Source organism: Nelumbo lutea, chromosome 4 (assembly GCF_056320005.1).
Source record: "Nelumbo lutea isolate HS-2025 chromosome 4, American lotus-T2T, whole genome shotgun sequence".
Taxonomy (NCBI): domain Eukaryota; kingdom Viridiplantae; phylum Streptophyta; class Magnoliopsida; order Proteales; family Nelumbonaceae; genus Nelumbo; species Nelumbo lutea.
This window is the reverse complement of record NC_142687.1, coordinates 51,728,274-51,741,984: the sequence shown is the minus strand read 5'-3', so window position 1 is coordinate 51,741,984 and position 13,711 is coordinate 51,728,274. Positions and strand designations below refer to the sequence as shown.

Here is a 13,711-nt window from a genome sequence, read left to right as displayed (position 1 = left end):
TTAATGGAGGGGAGCAAGATAGTGAGTGCATAAAGATTAAAGCGAACAAGAAGAAAACCGGTGCGATCATACCAGCACTAATGCACCGGATCCCATCAGAACTCCGAAGTTAAGCGTGCTTGGGCGAGAGTACTACTAGGATGGGTGACCTCCTGGGAAGTCCTCGTGTTGCAACCCAATTTTATTAATATTTTATTTTTGATATACTATTTGCAAATTCCATATGTCGTTTCGGCGAGACAACTGGAAACAACGTGCCGGATACTCTGACCATTTGCGGCACGACCGTCATTACTGAATGGGAACGGTGCAAAACCGGTCTTTTGGCATTCGTCGTGCATTGTGGGCCCCGCGATATTACTACATTTATCCGGGGCAGCGACAGATCTAGAAAGGAATTACTCCGCTCACCTGGGAGCTTGTGCACGGTTATCAAGGGAGGAAATTTGCATACACCGTTTTTTCAAGTCTGAAAGAATTAATGGAGGGGAGCAAGATAGTGAGGGCATAAAGATTAAAGCGAACAAGAAGCAAACGGGTGCGATCATACCAGCACTAATGCACCGGATCCCATCAGAACTCCGAAGTTAAGCGTGCTTGGGCGAGAGTAGTATTAGGATGGGTGACCTCGTGCGAAGTCCTCGTGTTGCACCCCAATTTTATTAATATTTTATTTTTGATATACTATTTGCAAATTCCATATGTCGTTTCGGCGAGACAACTGGAAACAACGTGCCGGATACTCGGACCATTTGCGGAATGACCGTGATTACTGAATGGGAACGGTGCAAAACAGGGCTTTTGGCATTCGTCGTGCATTGTGGCCCCCGCGATATTACTACATTTATCCGGGGATGCGGCAGATCTAGAAAGGAATAACTCCGCTCACCTGGGAGTTTGTGCACGGTTTCCAAGGGAGGAAAGTCGCATACACCATTTTTTCAAGTCTAAAAGAATTAATGGAGGGGAGCAAGATAGTGAGTGCATAAAGATTAAAGCGAAGAAGAAGAAAACGAGTGCGATCATACCAGCACTAATGCACCGGATCCCATCAGAACTTCGAAGTTAAGCGTGCTTGGGCGAGAGTAGTACTAGGATGGGTGACCTCCTGGGAATTCCTCGTGTTGCACCCCATTTTTATTAATATTTTATTTTTGATATACTATTTGCAAATTCCATATGTCGTTTCGGCGAGACAACTGGAAACATCGTGCCGGATACTCGGACCTTTTGCGGCACGACCGTCATTAATGAATGGGAACGGTGCAAAACCGGTCTTTTGGCAATCGTCGTGCATTATGGGCCCCACGATATTACTACATTTATCCGGGGCAGCGACAGATCTACAAAGGAATAACTCCGCTCACCTGGGAGCTTGTGCACGGTTACCAAGGGAGGAAAATTGCATACACCATTTTTTCGAGTCTGAAAGAATTAATGGAGGGGAACAAGATAGTGAGTGCATAAAGATTAAAGCGAACAAGAAGCAAACGGGTGCGATCATACCAGCACTAATGCACCGGATCCCATCAGAACTCCGAAGTTAAGCGTGCATGGGCGAGAGTAGTACTAGGATGGGTGACCTCCTGGGAAGTCCTCGTGTTGCACCCCAATTTTATTAATATTTTATTTTTGATATACTATTTGCAAATTCCATATGTCGTTTCGGCGAGACAACAGGAAACAACGTGCCGGATACTCGGACCATTTGCGGCACGACCGTCATTACTGAATGGGAACGGTGCAAAACCGGGCTTTTGGCATTCGTCTTGCATTGTGGGCCCCGCGATATTACTGCATTTATCCGGGGATGCGGCTGATCTAGAAAGGAATAACTCCGCTCACCTGGGAATTTGTGCATGGTTACCAAGGGAGGAAAGTTGCATACACCGTTTTTTCAAATCTGAAGGAATTAATGAAGGGGAGCAAGACAGGGAGTGCATAAAGATTTCAGCGAACAAGATGCAAACGGGTGCGATCATACCAGCACTAATGCACCGGTTACAATCAGTACTCCGAAGTTAAGCGTGCTTGGGCGACAGTAGTACTAGGATGGGTAACCTCCTGGGAAGTCCTCGTGTTGCACCCAAATTTTATTAATATTTTATTTTTGATATACTATTTGCAAATTCCATATGTCGTTTCGGCGAGACAACTGGAAACAACGTGCCGGATAATCGGACCATTTGCGGCACGACCGTCATTACTGAATGGGAACGGTGCAAAACTGGGTTTCTGGCATTCGTCGTGCATTGTGGGCCCCGCGATATTACTACATTTATCCGGGGATGCGGCAGATCTAGAAAGGAATAACTCCGCTCACCTGGGAGCTTGTGCACGGTTACCAAGGGAGGAAAGTTGCATACACCGTTTTTTCAAGTCTGAAAGAATTAATGGAGGGGAGCAAGATAGTGAGTGCATAAAGATTAAAGCGAACAAGAAGAAAACCGGTGTGATCATACCAGCACTAATGCACCGGATCCCATCAGAACTCCGAAGTTAAGCGTGCATGGGCGAGAGTAGTACTAGGATGGGTGACCTCCTGGGAAGTCCTCGTGTTGCACCCCAATTTTATAAATATTTTATTTTTGATATACTATTTGCAAATTCCATATGTCGTTTTGGCGAGACAACAGGAAACAACGTGCCGGATATTCGGACCATTTGCGGAACGACCGTCATTACTGAATGGGAACGGTGCAAAACTGGGCTTTTGGCATTCGTCGTGCATTGTGGGCCCCGCGATATTACAATATTTATCCGGGGATGCGGCAAATCTACTAAGGAATAACTCCGCTCACCTGGGAGCTTGTGCACGGTTACCAAGGGAGGAAAGTCCCATACACCGTTTTTTCAAGTCTAAAAGAATTAATGGAGGGGAGCAAGATAGTGAGTGCATAAAGATTAAAGCGAAGAAGAAGAAAACGGGTGCGATCATACCAGCACTAATGCACCGGATCCCATCAGAACTCCGAAGTTAAGCGTGCTTGGGCGACAGTAGTACTAGGATGGGTGACCTCCTGGGAAGTCCTCGTGTTGCACCCCAATTTTTTTAATATTTTATTTTTGATATACTATTTGCAAATTCTATATGTCGTTTCGGCGAGACAACTGGAAACATCGTGCCGGATACTCGGACCATTTGCGGCACGACCGTCATTACTGAATGGGAACGGTGCAAAACCGGTCTGTTGGCATTCGTCGTGCTTTGTGGGCCCCACGATATTACTACATTTATCCGGGGCAGCGACAGATCTAGAAAGGAATAACTCCGCTCACCTGGGAGCTTGTGCACGGTTACCAAGGGAGGAAAATTGCATACACCGTTTTTTCGAGTCTGAAAGAATTAATGGAGGGGAGCAAGATAGTGAGGGCATAAAGATTAAAGCGAACAAGAAGCAAACGGGTGCGATAATACCAGCACTAATGTACCGGATCCCATCAGAACTCCGAAGTTAAGCGTGCATGGGCGAGAGTAGTACTAGGATGGGTGACCTCCTGGGAAGTCCTCGTGTTGCACCCCAATTTTATTAATATTTTATTTTTGATATACTATTTGCAAATTCCATATGTCGTTTCGGCGAGACAACTGGAAACAACGTGCCGGATACTCGGACCATTTGCAGAATGACCGTCATTACTGAATGGGAACGGTGCAAAACAGGGCTTTTGGCATTCGTCGTGCATTGTGGCCCCCGCGATATTACTACATTTATCCGGGGATGCGGCAGATCTAGAAAGGAATAACTCCGCTCACCTGGGAGCTTGTGCACGGTTACCAAGGGAGGAAAGTCGCATACACCGTTTTTTCAAGTCTAAAAGAATTAATGGAGGGGAGCAAGATAGTGAGTGCATAAAGATTAAAGCGAAGAAGAAGAAAACGGGTGCGATCATACCAGCACTAATGCACCGGATCCCATCAGAAATACGAAGTTAAGCGTGCTTGGGCGAGAGTAGTACTAGGATGGGTGACCTCCTAGGAAGTCCTCGTGTTGCACCCCAATTTTATTAATATTTTATTTTTGATATACTATTTGCAAATTCCATATGTCGTTTCGGCGAGACAACTGGAAACATCGTGCCGGATACTCGGACCATTTGCGGCACGACCGTCATTACTGAATGGGAACGGTGCAAAACCGGTCTTTTGGCATTCGTCGTGCATTGTGGGCCCCACGATATTACTACATTTATCCGGGGCAGCGACAGATCTAGAAAGGAATAACTCCGCTCACCTGGGAGCTTGTGCACGGTTACCAAGGGAGGAAAATTGCATACACCGTTTTTTCGAGTCTGAAAGAATTAATGGAGGGGAGCAAGATAGTGAGTGCATAAAGATTAAAGCGAACAAGAAGCAAACGGGTGCGATCATACCAGCACTAATGCACCGGATCCCATCAGAACTCCGAAGTTAAGCGTGCATGAGCGAGAGTAGTACTAGGATGGGTGACCTCCTGGGAAGTCCTCGTGTTGCACCCCAATTTTATTAATATTTTATTTTTGATATACTATTTGCAAATTCCATATGTCGTTTTGGCGAGACAACAGGAAACAACGTGCCGGATACTCGGACCATTTGCGGAACGACCGTCATTACTGAATGGGAACGGTGCAAAACCGTGCTTTTGGCATTCGTCGTGCATTGTGGGCCCCGCGATATTACAATATTTATCCGGGGATGCGGCAAATCTACTAAGGAATAACTCCGCTCACCTGGGAGCTTGTGCACGGTTACCAAGGGAGGAAAGTTGCATACACCATTTTTTCAAATCTGAAAGGATTAATGGAGGGGAGCAAGACAGTGAGAGCATAAAGATTTCTGCGAACAAGATGCAAATGGGTGCGATCATACCAGCACTAATGCACCGGATCCCATCAGAACTCCGAAGTTAAGCGTGCTTGGGCGAGAGTAGTACTAGGGTGGGTGACCTCCTGGGAAGTCCTCGTGTTGCACCCCAATTTTATTAATATTTTATTTTTGATATACTATTTGCAAATTCCATATGTCGTTTCGGCGAGACAACTGGAAACAACGAGCCGGATACTCGGACCATTTGCGGCACGACCGTCATTAACGAATGGGAACGGTGCAAAACCGGGCTTTTGGCATTCGTCCTGCATTGTGGGCCCCGCGATATTACTGCATTTATCCGGGGATGCGGCAGATCTAGAAAGGAATAACTCCGCCCACCTAGGAGTTTGTGCATGGTTACCAAGGGAGGAAAGTTGCATACACCGTTTTTTCAAATCTGAAGGAATTACTGAAGGGGAGCAAGACAGGGAGTGCATAAAGATTTCAGCGAACAAGATGCAAACGGGTGCGATCATACCAGCACTAATGCACCGGATACAATCAGTACTCCGAAGTTAAGCGTGCTTGGGCGACAGTAGTACTAGGATGGGTAACCTCCTGGGAAGTCCTCGTGTTGCACCCCAATTTTATTAATATTTTATTTTTGATATACTATTTGCAAATTCCATATGTCGTTTCGGCGAGACAACTGGAAACAACGTGCCGGATACTCGGACCATTTGCGGCACGACCGTCATTACTGAATGGGAACGGTGCAAAACTGGGTTTTTGGCATTCGTCGTGCATTGTGGGCCCCGTGATATTACTACATTTATCCGAGGATGCGGCAGATCTAGAAAGGAATAACTCCGCTCACCTGGGAGCTTGTGCACGGTTACCAAGGGAGGAAAGTTGCATACACCGTTTTTTCAAGTCTGAAAGAATTAATGGAGGGGAGCAAGATAGTGAGTGCATAAAGATTAAAGCGAACAAGAAGAAAACCGGTGCGATCATACCAGCACTAATGCACCGGATCCCATCAGAACTCCGAAGTTAAGCGTGCTTGGGCGAGAGTACTACTAGGATGGGTGACCTCCTGGGAAGTCCTCGTGTTACAACCCAATTTTATTAATATTTTATTTTTGATATACTATTTGCAAATTCCATATGTCGTTTCGGCGAGACAACTGGAAACAACGTGCCGGATACTCTGACCATTTGCGGCACGACCGTCATTACTGAATGGGAACGGTGCAAAACCGGTCTTTTGGCATTCGTCGTGCATTGTGGGCCCCGCGATATTACTACATTTATCCGGGGCAGCGACAGATCTAGAAAGGAATAACTCCGCTCACCTGGGAGCTTGTGCACGGTTATCAAGGGAGGAAAGTTGCATACACCGTTTTTTCAAGTCTGAAAGAATTAATGGAGGGGAGCAAGATAGTGAGGGCATAAAGATTAAAGCGAACAAGAAGCAAACGGGTGCGATCATACCAGCACTAATGCACCGGATCCCATCAGAACTCCGAAGTTAAGCGTGCTTGGGCGAGAGTAGTACTAGGATGGGTGACCTCCTGCGAAGTCCTCGTGTTGCACCCCAATTTTATTAATATTTTATTTTTGATATACTATTTGCAAATTCCATATGTCGTTTTGGCGAGACAACAGGAAACAACGTGCCGGATATTCGGACCATTTGCGGAACGACCGTCATTACTGAATGGGAACGGTGCAAAACCGGGCTTTTGGCATTCGTCGTGCATTGTGGGCCCCGCGATATTACAATATTTATCCGGGGATGCGGCAAATCTACTAAGGAATAACTCCGCTCACCTGGGAGCTTGTGCACGGTTACCAAGGGAGGAAAGTCCCATACACCGTTTTTTCAAGTCTAAAAGAATTAATGGAGGGGAGCAAGATAGTGAGTGCATAAAGATTAAAGCGAAGAAGAAGAAAACGGGTGCGATCATACCAGCACTAATGCACCGGATCCCATCAGAACTCCGAAGTTAAGCGTGCTTGGGCGAGAGTAGTACTAGGATGGGTGACCTCCTGGGAAGTCCTCGTGTTGCACCCCAATTTTATTAATATTTTATTTTTGATATACTATTTGCAAATTCCATATGTCGTTTCGGCGAGACAACTGGAAACATCGTGCCGGATACTCGGACCATTTGCGGCACGACCGTCATTACTGAATGGGAACGGTGCAAAACCGGTCTTTTGGCATTCGTCGTGCATTGTGGGCCCCATGATATTACTACATTTATCCGGGGCAGCGACAGATCTAGAAAGGAATAACTCCGCTCACCTGGGAGCTTGTGCACGGTTACCAAGGGAGGAAAATTGCATACACCGTTTTTTCGAGTCTGAAAGAATTAATGGAGGGGAGCAAGATAGTGAGTGCATAAAGATTAAAGCGAAGAAGAAGCAAACGGGTGCGATCATACCAGCACTAATGCACCGGATCCCATCAGAACTCCGAAGTTAAGCGTGCATGGGCGAGAGTAGTACTAGGATGGGTGACCTCCTGGGAAGTCCTCGTGTTGCACCCCAATTTTATTAATATTTTATTTTTGATATACTATTTGCAAATTCCATATGTCGTTTCGGCGAGACAACAGGAAACAACGTGCCGGATACTCGGACCATTTGCGGAACGACCGTCATTACTGAATGGGAACGGTGCAAAACCGGGCTTTTGGCATTCGTCGTGCATTGTGGGCCCCGCGATATTACAATATTTATCAGGGGATGCGGCAAATCTACTAAGGAATAACTCCGCTCACCTGGGAGCTTGTGCACGGTTACCAAGGGAGGAAAGTTGCATACACCGTTTTTTCAAATCTGAAAGGATTAATGGAGGGGAGCAAGATAGTGAGAGCATAAAGATTTCTGCGAACAAGATGCAAACGGGTGCGATCATACCAGCACTAATGCACCGGATCCCATCAGAACTCCAAAGTTAAGCGTGCTTGGGCGAGAGTAGTACTAGGGTGGGTGACCTCCTGGGAAGTCCTCGTGTTGCACCCCAATTTTATTAATATTTTATTTTTGATATATTATTTGCAAATTCCATATGTCGTTTCGGCGAGACAACTGGAAACAACGTGCCGGATAATCGGACCATTTGCGGAACGACCGTCATTACTGAATGGGAACGGTGCAAAACTGGGCTTTTGGCATTCGTCGTGCATTGTGGGCCCCGCGATATTACTACATTTATCCGTGGATGCGGCAGATCTAGAAAGGAATAACTCCGCTCACATGGGAGCTTGTGCACGGTTACCAAGGGAGGAAAGTTGCATACACCGTTTTTTCAAGTCTGAAAGAATTAATGGAGGGGAGCAAGATAGTGAGTGCATAAAGTTTAAAGCGAACAAGAAGAAAACGGGTGCGATCATACCAGCACTAATGCACCGGATCCCATCAGAACTCCGGAGTTAAGCGTGCTTGGGCGATAGTAGTACTAGGATGGGTGACCTCCTAGGAAGTCCTCGTGTTGCACCCCAATTTTATTAATATTTTATTTTTGATATACTATTTGCAAATTCCATATGTCGTTTCGGCGAGAGAACTGGAAACAACGAGCCGGATACTCGGACCATTTGCGGCACGACCGTCATTAACGAATGGGAACGGTGCAAAACCGGGCTTTTGGCATTCGTCCTGCATTGTGGGCCCCGCGATATTACTGTATTTATCCGGGGATGCGGCAGATCTAGAAAGGAATAACTCCGCTCACCTGGGAGTTTGTGCATGGTTACCAAGGGAGGAAAGTTGCATACACCGTTTTTTCAAATCTGAAGGAATTAATGAAGGGGAGCAAGACAGGGAGTGCATAAAGATTTCAGCGAACAAGATGCAAACGGGTGCGATAATACCAGCACTAATGCACCGGATACAATCAGTACTCCGAAGTTAAGCGTGCTTGGGCGACAGTAGTACTAGGATGGGTAACCTCCTGGGAAGTCCTCGTGTTGCACCCCAATTTTATTAATATTTTATTTTTGATATACTATTTGCAAATTCCATATGTCGTTTCGGCGAGACAACTGGAAACAACGTGCCGGATACTCGGACCATTTGCGGCTCGACCGTCATTACTGAATGGGAACGGTGCAAAACCGGTCTTTTGGCATTCATCGTGCGTTGTGGGCCCCGCGATATTACTACATTTATCCGGGGCAGCGACAGATCTAGAAAGGAATAACTCCGCACACCTGGGAGCTTGTGCACGGTTACCAAGGGAGGAAAGTTGCATACACCGTTTTTTCAAGTCTGAAAGAATTAATGGAGGGGAGCAAAATAGTGAGTGCATAAAGATTAAAGCGAACAAGAAGCAAACGGGTGCGATCATACCAGCACTAATGCACCGGATCCCATCAGAACACCGAAGTAAAGCGTGCTTGGGCGAGAGTAGTACTAGGCTGGGTGACCTGGGAAGTCCTCGTGTTGCACCCCAATTTTATTAATATTTTATTTTTGATATACTATTTGCAAATTCCATATGTCGTTTCGGCGAGACAGCAGGAAACAACATGCCGGATACTCGGACCATTTGGGGAACGACCGTCATTACTGAATGGGAACGGTGCAAAACCGGGCTTTTGGCATTCGTCGTGCATTGTGGGCCCCACGATATTACTACATTTATCCGGGGATGCGACAGATCTACAAAGGAATAACTCCGCTCACCTGGGAGCTTGTGCACGGTTACCATGGGAGGAAAGTTGCATACACCGTTTTTTCAAATCTGAAAGGATTAATGGAGGGGAGCAAGACAGTGAGTGCATAAAGATTTAAGCGAACAAGATGCAAACGGGTGCGATCATACCAGAACTAATGCACCGGATCCCATCAGAACTCCGAAGTTAAGCATGCTTGGGCGAGAGTAGTACTAGGATGGGTGACCTCCTGGGAAGTCCTCGTGTTGCACCTCAATTTTATTAATATTTTATTTCTGATATATTATTTGCAAATTCCATATGTCGTTTCGGCGAGACAACTGGAAACAAAGCGCCGGATACTCGGACCATTTGCGGCACGACCGTCATTACTGAATGGGAACGGTGCAAAACTGGGCTTTAGGCATTCGTCGTGCATTGTGGGCCCCGCGATTTTACTACATTTATCCGGGGCTGCGACAGATCTAGAAAGGAATAACTCCGCTCACCTTGGAGCTTGTGCACGGTTACCAAGGGAGGAAAGTTGCATACACCGTTTTTTCAAGTCTGAAGGAATTAATGGAGGGGAGCAAGATAGTGAGTGCATAAAGATTAAAGCGAACAAGAAGGAAACGGGTGCGATCATACCAGCCCTAATACACCGGATCCCTTCAGAACTCCGAAGTTAAGCGTGCTTGGGCGAGAGTAGTATTAGGATTGGTGACCTCCTTGGAAGTCCTTGTGTTGCACCCCAATTTTATTAATATTTTATTTTTAATATACTATTTGCAAATTCCATATGTCGTTTCGGCGAGACAACTGGAAACAACGCGCTGGATACTCGGAGCATTTACGGTTCGATCGTCATTACTGAATGGGAACGGTGCAAAATCGGGATTTGGGCGTTCGTCGTGGATTGTGGGCCCCGCGATATTATTTTATCTATCCGGGGCTGCGGCAGATCTGGAAATAAATAACTCCGCTCACGTGGGAGCTTGTGCACGGGTACCAAGGGAGCAAAGTTGCATACACCGTTTTTTTAAGTCTGAAAGAATTAATGGAGGGGAGCAAAATAGTGAGTGCATAAAGATTTAAGCGAGCAAGAAGAAAAATGGGTGCGATCATACAATCACTAATGCATCGGATCCCATTTGAACTCCGAAATTAAGCGTTCTTGGCGAGAGTATTACTAAGATTGGTGACCTCCTAGGAAGTCCTCGTGTTGCACCCCAATTTTATTAATATTTTATTTTTGATATAATATTTGCAAATTCCATATGTCATTTTGGCGAGACAACTGGATACAACGCGCCGGATACTCGGAGCATTTGCGGTTCGATCGTCATTATTGAATGGGAACGTTGCAAAACCGGGCTTTGGGTGTTCGTCGTGCATTGTGGGTCCCGCGATAGTATTGCATCTATCCGGGGCTGCGGCAGATCTGGAAATGAATAACTCCGCTCACGTGGGAGCTTGTGCACGGGTACCAAGGGAGGAAAGTTGCATACACCGTTTTTTCAAGTCTGAAAGAATTAATGGAGGGGAGCAAAATAGTGAGTGCATAAAGATTTAAGCGTGCAAGAAGAAAATGGGTGCGATCATACCAGCACTAATGCATCGGATCCCATTTGAACTCCGAAGTTAAGCGTTCTTGGCGAGAGTAGTACTAGGATTGGTGACCTCCTAGGAAGTCCTCGTGTTGCACCCCAATTTTATTAATATTTTATTTTTGATATACTATTTGCAAATTCCATATGTCGTTTCAGCGATACAACTAGAAACAACACGCCGGATACTTGGACCATTTGCGGCACGATCGTCATTACTGAATGGGAACGGTGCAAAACCGGGCTTTTGGCATTCGTCGTGCATTGTGGGCCCCACGATATTATTGCATCTATCCAGGGCTACGGCAGATTTACAAAGGAATAACTCCTTTCACGTGGAAGCTTGTGCACGGTTACCAAGGGAGGAAAGTTGCATACACCGTGTTTTCAAGTCTGAAATAATTAATGGAGGGGAACAAGATAGTGAGTGCATAAAGATTTAAGCGAGCAAAAAGCAAACGGGTGCGATCATACCAGCACTAATGCACCGGATCCCATCAGAATTCTGAAGTTAAGCATGCTTGGGCAAGAGTAGTACTAGGATGGGTGACCTCCTGGGAAGTCCTCGTGTTGCACCCCAATTTTATTATTATTTTATTTTTGATATACTATTTGCAAATTCCATATGTCGTTTCGGCGAGACAACTGGAAACAATGTGCCGGATACTAGGACCATTTGCGGCACGATCGTCATAATTAAATGGGAACGGTGCAAAACCGGGCTTTTGGCATTCGTCGTGCATTGTGGGCCCCGTGATATTATTGCATCTATCCGGGGCTGCGGCAGATCTGGAAAGGAATAACTCCGCTCACGTGGAAGCTTGTGCACGGTTACCTTGGGAGGAAAGTTGCATACACCGTTTTTTCAAGTCTGAAAGAATTAATGGAGGGCAGCAAGATAGTGAGTGCACAAAGATTTAAGCGAGCAAGAAGAAAATGGGTGCGATCATACCAGCGCTAATGCATCGGATCCCATTTGAACTCCGAAGTTAAGCGTTCTTGGCGAGAGTAGTACTAAGATTGGTGACCTCCAAGGAAGTCCTCGTGTTGCACCCCAATTTTATTAATATTTTATTTTTGATATTTATTTGCAAATTCCATATGTCGTTTCGGCGAGACAACTAGAAACAACACGCCGGATACTCGGACCATTTGCGGCACGATCGTCATTACTGAATGGGAACGGTGCAAAACCGGGCTTTTGGCATTCGTCGTGCATTGTTGGCCCCATGATATTATTGCATCTATCCGGGGCTGCGGCAGATCTGGAAAGGAATAACTCCGCTCACGTGGGAGCTTGTGCACGGTTACCAAGGGAGGAAAGTTGCATACACCATTTTTTCAAGTCCGAAAGAATTAATGGAGGGGAGCAAGATAGTGAGTGCATAAAGATTTATGCGAGCAAGAAGCAAACGGGTGCGATCATACCAGCACTAATACACCGGATCCCATCAGAACTCCGAAGTTAAGCGTGCTTGGGCGAGAGTAGTACTAGGATTGGTGACCTCCTAGGAAGTCCTCGTGTTGCACCCCAATTTTATTAATATTTTATTTTTGATATACTATTTGCAAATTCCATATGTCGTTTCGGCGAGACAACTGGAAACAACGCGCTGGATACTCGGAGCATTTACGGTTCGATCGTCATTACTGAATGGGAACGGTGCAAAATCGGGATTTGGGCGTTCGTCGTGGATTGTGGGCCCTGCGATATTATTGCATCTATTCGGGGCTGCGGCAGATCTGGAAATGAATAACTCCGCTCACGTGGGAGCTTGTGCACGGGTACCTAGGGAGGAAAGTTGCATACACCGTTTTTTCAAGTCTGAAAGAATTAATGGAGGGGAGCAAAATAGTGTTTGCATAAAGATTTAAGCGAGCAAGAAGAAAATGGGTGCGATCATACAAGCACTAATGCATCGGATCCCATTTGAACTCCGAAGTTAAGCGTTCTTGGCGAGAGTATTACTAAGATTGGTGACCGCCTAGGAAGTCCTCATGTTGCACCCCAATTTTATTAATATTTTATTTTTGATATAATATTTGCAAATTCCATATGTCATTTTGGCGAGACAACTGGATACAACGCGCCGGATACTCGGAGCATTTGCGGTTCGATCGTCATTATTGAATGGGAACGTTGCAAAACCGGGCTTTGGGTGTTCGTCGTGCATTGTGGGCCCCACGATAGTATTGCATCTATCCGGGGCTGCGGCAGATCTAGAAATGAATAACTCCGCTCATGTGGGAGCTTGTGCACGGGTACCAAGGGAGGAAAGTTGCATACACCGTTTTTTCAAGTCTGAAAGAATTAATGGAGGGGAGCAAAATAGTGAGTGCATAAAGATTTAAGCGTGCAAGAAGAAAATGGGTGCGATCATTCCAGCACTAATGCATCGGATCCCATTTGAACTCCGAAGTTAAGCGTTCTTGGCGAGAGTAGTATTAAGATTGGTGACCTCCTAGGAAGTCCTCGTGTTGCACCCCAATTTTATTAATATTTTATTTTTGATATACTATTTGCAAATTCCAAATGTCGTTTCGGCGATACAACTAGAAACAACACGCCGGATACTCGGACCATTTGCGGCACGATCGTCATTACTGAATGGGAACGGTGCAAAACCGGGCTTTTGGCATTCGTC

The 13,711-nt window shown here is 45.9% G+C and overlaps 18 non-coding genes and 10 pseudogenes across 18 annotated transcripts; all 28 read left to right on the top strand.

Moving 5' to 3' along the window:
• The first annotated feature begins 58 nt into the window (after positions 1 to 58).
• Positions 59 to 177, top strand: LOC148857578 (5S ribosomal RNA). The gene has a single exon (XR_016097848.1). It is a non-coding gene; the product is annotated as a 5S ribosomal RNA (ribosomal RNA).
• Positions 178 to 536: 359 nt separating this feature from the next.
• On the top strand, positions 537 to 655 carry LOC148857577 (5S ribosomal RNA). The gene has a single exon (XR_016096445.1). It is a non-coding gene; the product is annotated as a 5S ribosomal RNA (ribosomal RNA).
• Positions 656 to 1,014: 359 nt separating this feature from the next.
• LOC148857576 (5S ribosomal RNA) lies at positions 1,015 to 1,133 on the top strand. The gene has a single exon (XR_016096645.1). It is a non-coding gene; the product is annotated as a 5S ribosomal RNA (ribosomal RNA).
• A 359-nt stretch (positions 1,134 to 1,492) lies between these two features.
• On the top strand, positions 1,493 to 1,611 carry LOC148857575 (5S ribosomal RNA). The gene has a single exon (XR_016095707.1). It is a non-coding gene; the product is annotated as a 5S ribosomal RNA (ribosomal RNA).
• A 359-nt stretch (positions 1,612 to 1,970) lies between these two features.
• Positions 1,971 to 2,089, top strand: LOC148857574 (5S ribosomal RNA; annotated as a pseudogene).
• A 359-nt stretch (positions 2,090 to 2,448) lies between these two features.
• On the top strand, positions 2,449 to 2,567 carry LOC148857573 (5S ribosomal RNA). Its single transcript, XR_016096671.1, has one exon. It is a non-coding gene; the product is annotated as a 5S ribosomal RNA (ribosomal RNA).
• A 359-nt stretch (positions 2,568 to 2,926) lies between these two features.
• LOC148857572 (5S ribosomal RNA) lies at positions 2,927 to 3,045 on the top strand. Its single transcript, XR_016096673.1, has one exon. It is a non-coding gene; the product is annotated as a 5S ribosomal RNA (ribosomal RNA).
• A 359-nt stretch (positions 3,046 to 3,404) lies between these two features.
• LOC148857571 (5S ribosomal RNA) lies at positions 3,405 to 3,523 on the top strand. The gene has a single exon (XR_016096606.1). It is a non-coding gene; the product is annotated as a 5S ribosomal RNA (ribosomal RNA).
• Positions 3,524 to 3,882: 359 nt separating this feature from the next.
• LOC148857570 (5S ribosomal RNA) lies at positions 3,883 to 4,001 on the top strand. The gene has a single exon (XR_016098176.1). It is a non-coding gene; the product is annotated as a 5S ribosomal RNA (ribosomal RNA).
• A 359-nt stretch (positions 4,002 to 4,360) lies between these two features.
• On the top strand, positions 4,361 to 4,479 carry LOC148857569 (5S ribosomal RNA). Its single transcript, XR_016096612.1, has one exon. It is a non-coding gene; the product is annotated as a 5S ribosomal RNA (ribosomal RNA).
• A 359-nt stretch (positions 4,480 to 4,838) lies between these two features.
• LOC148857568 (5S ribosomal RNA) lies at positions 4,839 to 4,957 on the top strand. Its single transcript, XR_016098358.1, has one exon. It is a non-coding gene; the product is annotated as a 5S ribosomal RNA (ribosomal RNA).
• Positions 4,958 to 5,316: 359 nt separating this feature from the next.
• LOC148857567 (5S ribosomal RNA) lies at positions 5,317 to 5,435 on the top strand (annotated as a pseudogene).
• A 359-nt stretch (positions 5,436 to 5,794) lies between these two features.
• LOC148857566 (5S ribosomal RNA) lies at positions 5,795 to 5,913 on the top strand (annotated as a pseudogene).
• A 359-nt stretch (positions 5,914 to 6,272) lies between these two features.
• Positions 6,273 to 6,391, top strand: LOC148857565 (5S ribosomal RNA). Its single transcript, XR_016095761.1, has one exon. It is a non-coding gene; the product is annotated as a 5S ribosomal RNA (ribosomal RNA).
• A 359-nt stretch (positions 6,392 to 6,750) lies between these two features.
• Positions 6,751 to 6,869, top strand: LOC148857564 (5S ribosomal RNA). The gene has a single exon (XR_016098401.1). It is a non-coding gene; the product is annotated as a 5S ribosomal RNA (ribosomal RNA).
• A 359-nt stretch (positions 6,870 to 7,228) lies between these two features.
• On the top strand, positions 7,229 to 7,347 carry LOC148857563 (5S ribosomal RNA). The gene has a single exon (XR_016095706.1). It is a non-coding gene; the product is annotated as a 5S ribosomal RNA (ribosomal RNA).
• A 359-nt stretch (positions 7,348 to 7,706) lies between these two features.
• Positions 7,707 to 7,825, top strand: LOC148857562 (5S ribosomal RNA). The gene has a single exon (XR_016096213.1). It is a non-coding gene; the product is annotated as a 5S ribosomal RNA (ribosomal RNA).
• A 359-nt stretch (positions 7,826 to 8,184) lies between these two features.
• LOC148857561 (5S ribosomal RNA) lies at positions 8,185 to 8,303 on the top strand. The gene has a single exon (XR_016097657.1). It is a non-coding gene; the product is annotated as a 5S ribosomal RNA (ribosomal RNA).
• Positions 8,304 to 8,662: 359 nt separating this feature from the next.
• Positions 8,663 to 8,781, top strand: LOC148857560 (5S ribosomal RNA; annotated as a pseudogene).
• Positions 8,782 to 9,140: 359 nt separating this feature from the next.
• LOC148857559 (5S ribosomal RNA) lies at positions 9,141 to 9,256 on the top strand (annotated as a pseudogene).
• A 359-nt stretch (positions 9,257 to 9,615) lies between these two features.
• On the top strand, positions 9,616 to 9,734 carry LOC148857558 (5S ribosomal RNA). The gene has a single exon (XR_016097320.1). It is a non-coding gene; the product is annotated as a 5S ribosomal RNA (ribosomal RNA).
• Positions 9,735 to 10,093: 359 nt separating this feature from the next.
• LOC148857557 (5S ribosomal RNA) lies at positions 10,094 to 10,212 on the top strand (annotated as a pseudogene).
• Positions 10,213 to 11,049: 837 nt separating this feature from the next.
• On the top strand, positions 11,050 to 11,167 carry LOC148857556 (5S ribosomal RNA; annotated as a pseudogene).
• Positions 11,168 to 11,526: 359 nt separating this feature from the next.
• LOC148857555 (5S ribosomal RNA) lies at positions 11,527 to 11,645 on the top strand. The gene has a single exon (XR_016098120.1). It is a non-coding gene; the product is annotated as a 5S ribosomal RNA (ribosomal RNA).
• Positions 11,646 to 12,004: 359 nt separating this feature from the next.
• LOC148857554 (5S ribosomal RNA) lies at positions 12,005 to 12,122 on the top strand (annotated as a pseudogene).
• Positions 12,123 to 12,480: 358 nt separating this feature from the next.
• On the top strand, positions 12,481 to 12,599 carry LOC148857553 (5S ribosomal RNA). Its single transcript, XR_016097156.1, has one exon. It is a non-coding gene; the product is annotated as a 5S ribosomal RNA (ribosomal RNA).
• Positions 12,600 to 12,958: 359 nt separating this feature from the next.
• On the top strand, positions 12,959 to 13,076 carry LOC148857552 (5S ribosomal RNA; annotated as a pseudogene).
• Positions 13,077 to 13,435: 359 nt separating this feature from the next.
• On the top strand, positions 13,436 to 13,553 carry LOC148857551 (5S ribosomal RNA; annotated as a pseudogene).
• Positions 13,554 to 13,711: the final 158 nt, after the last annotated feature.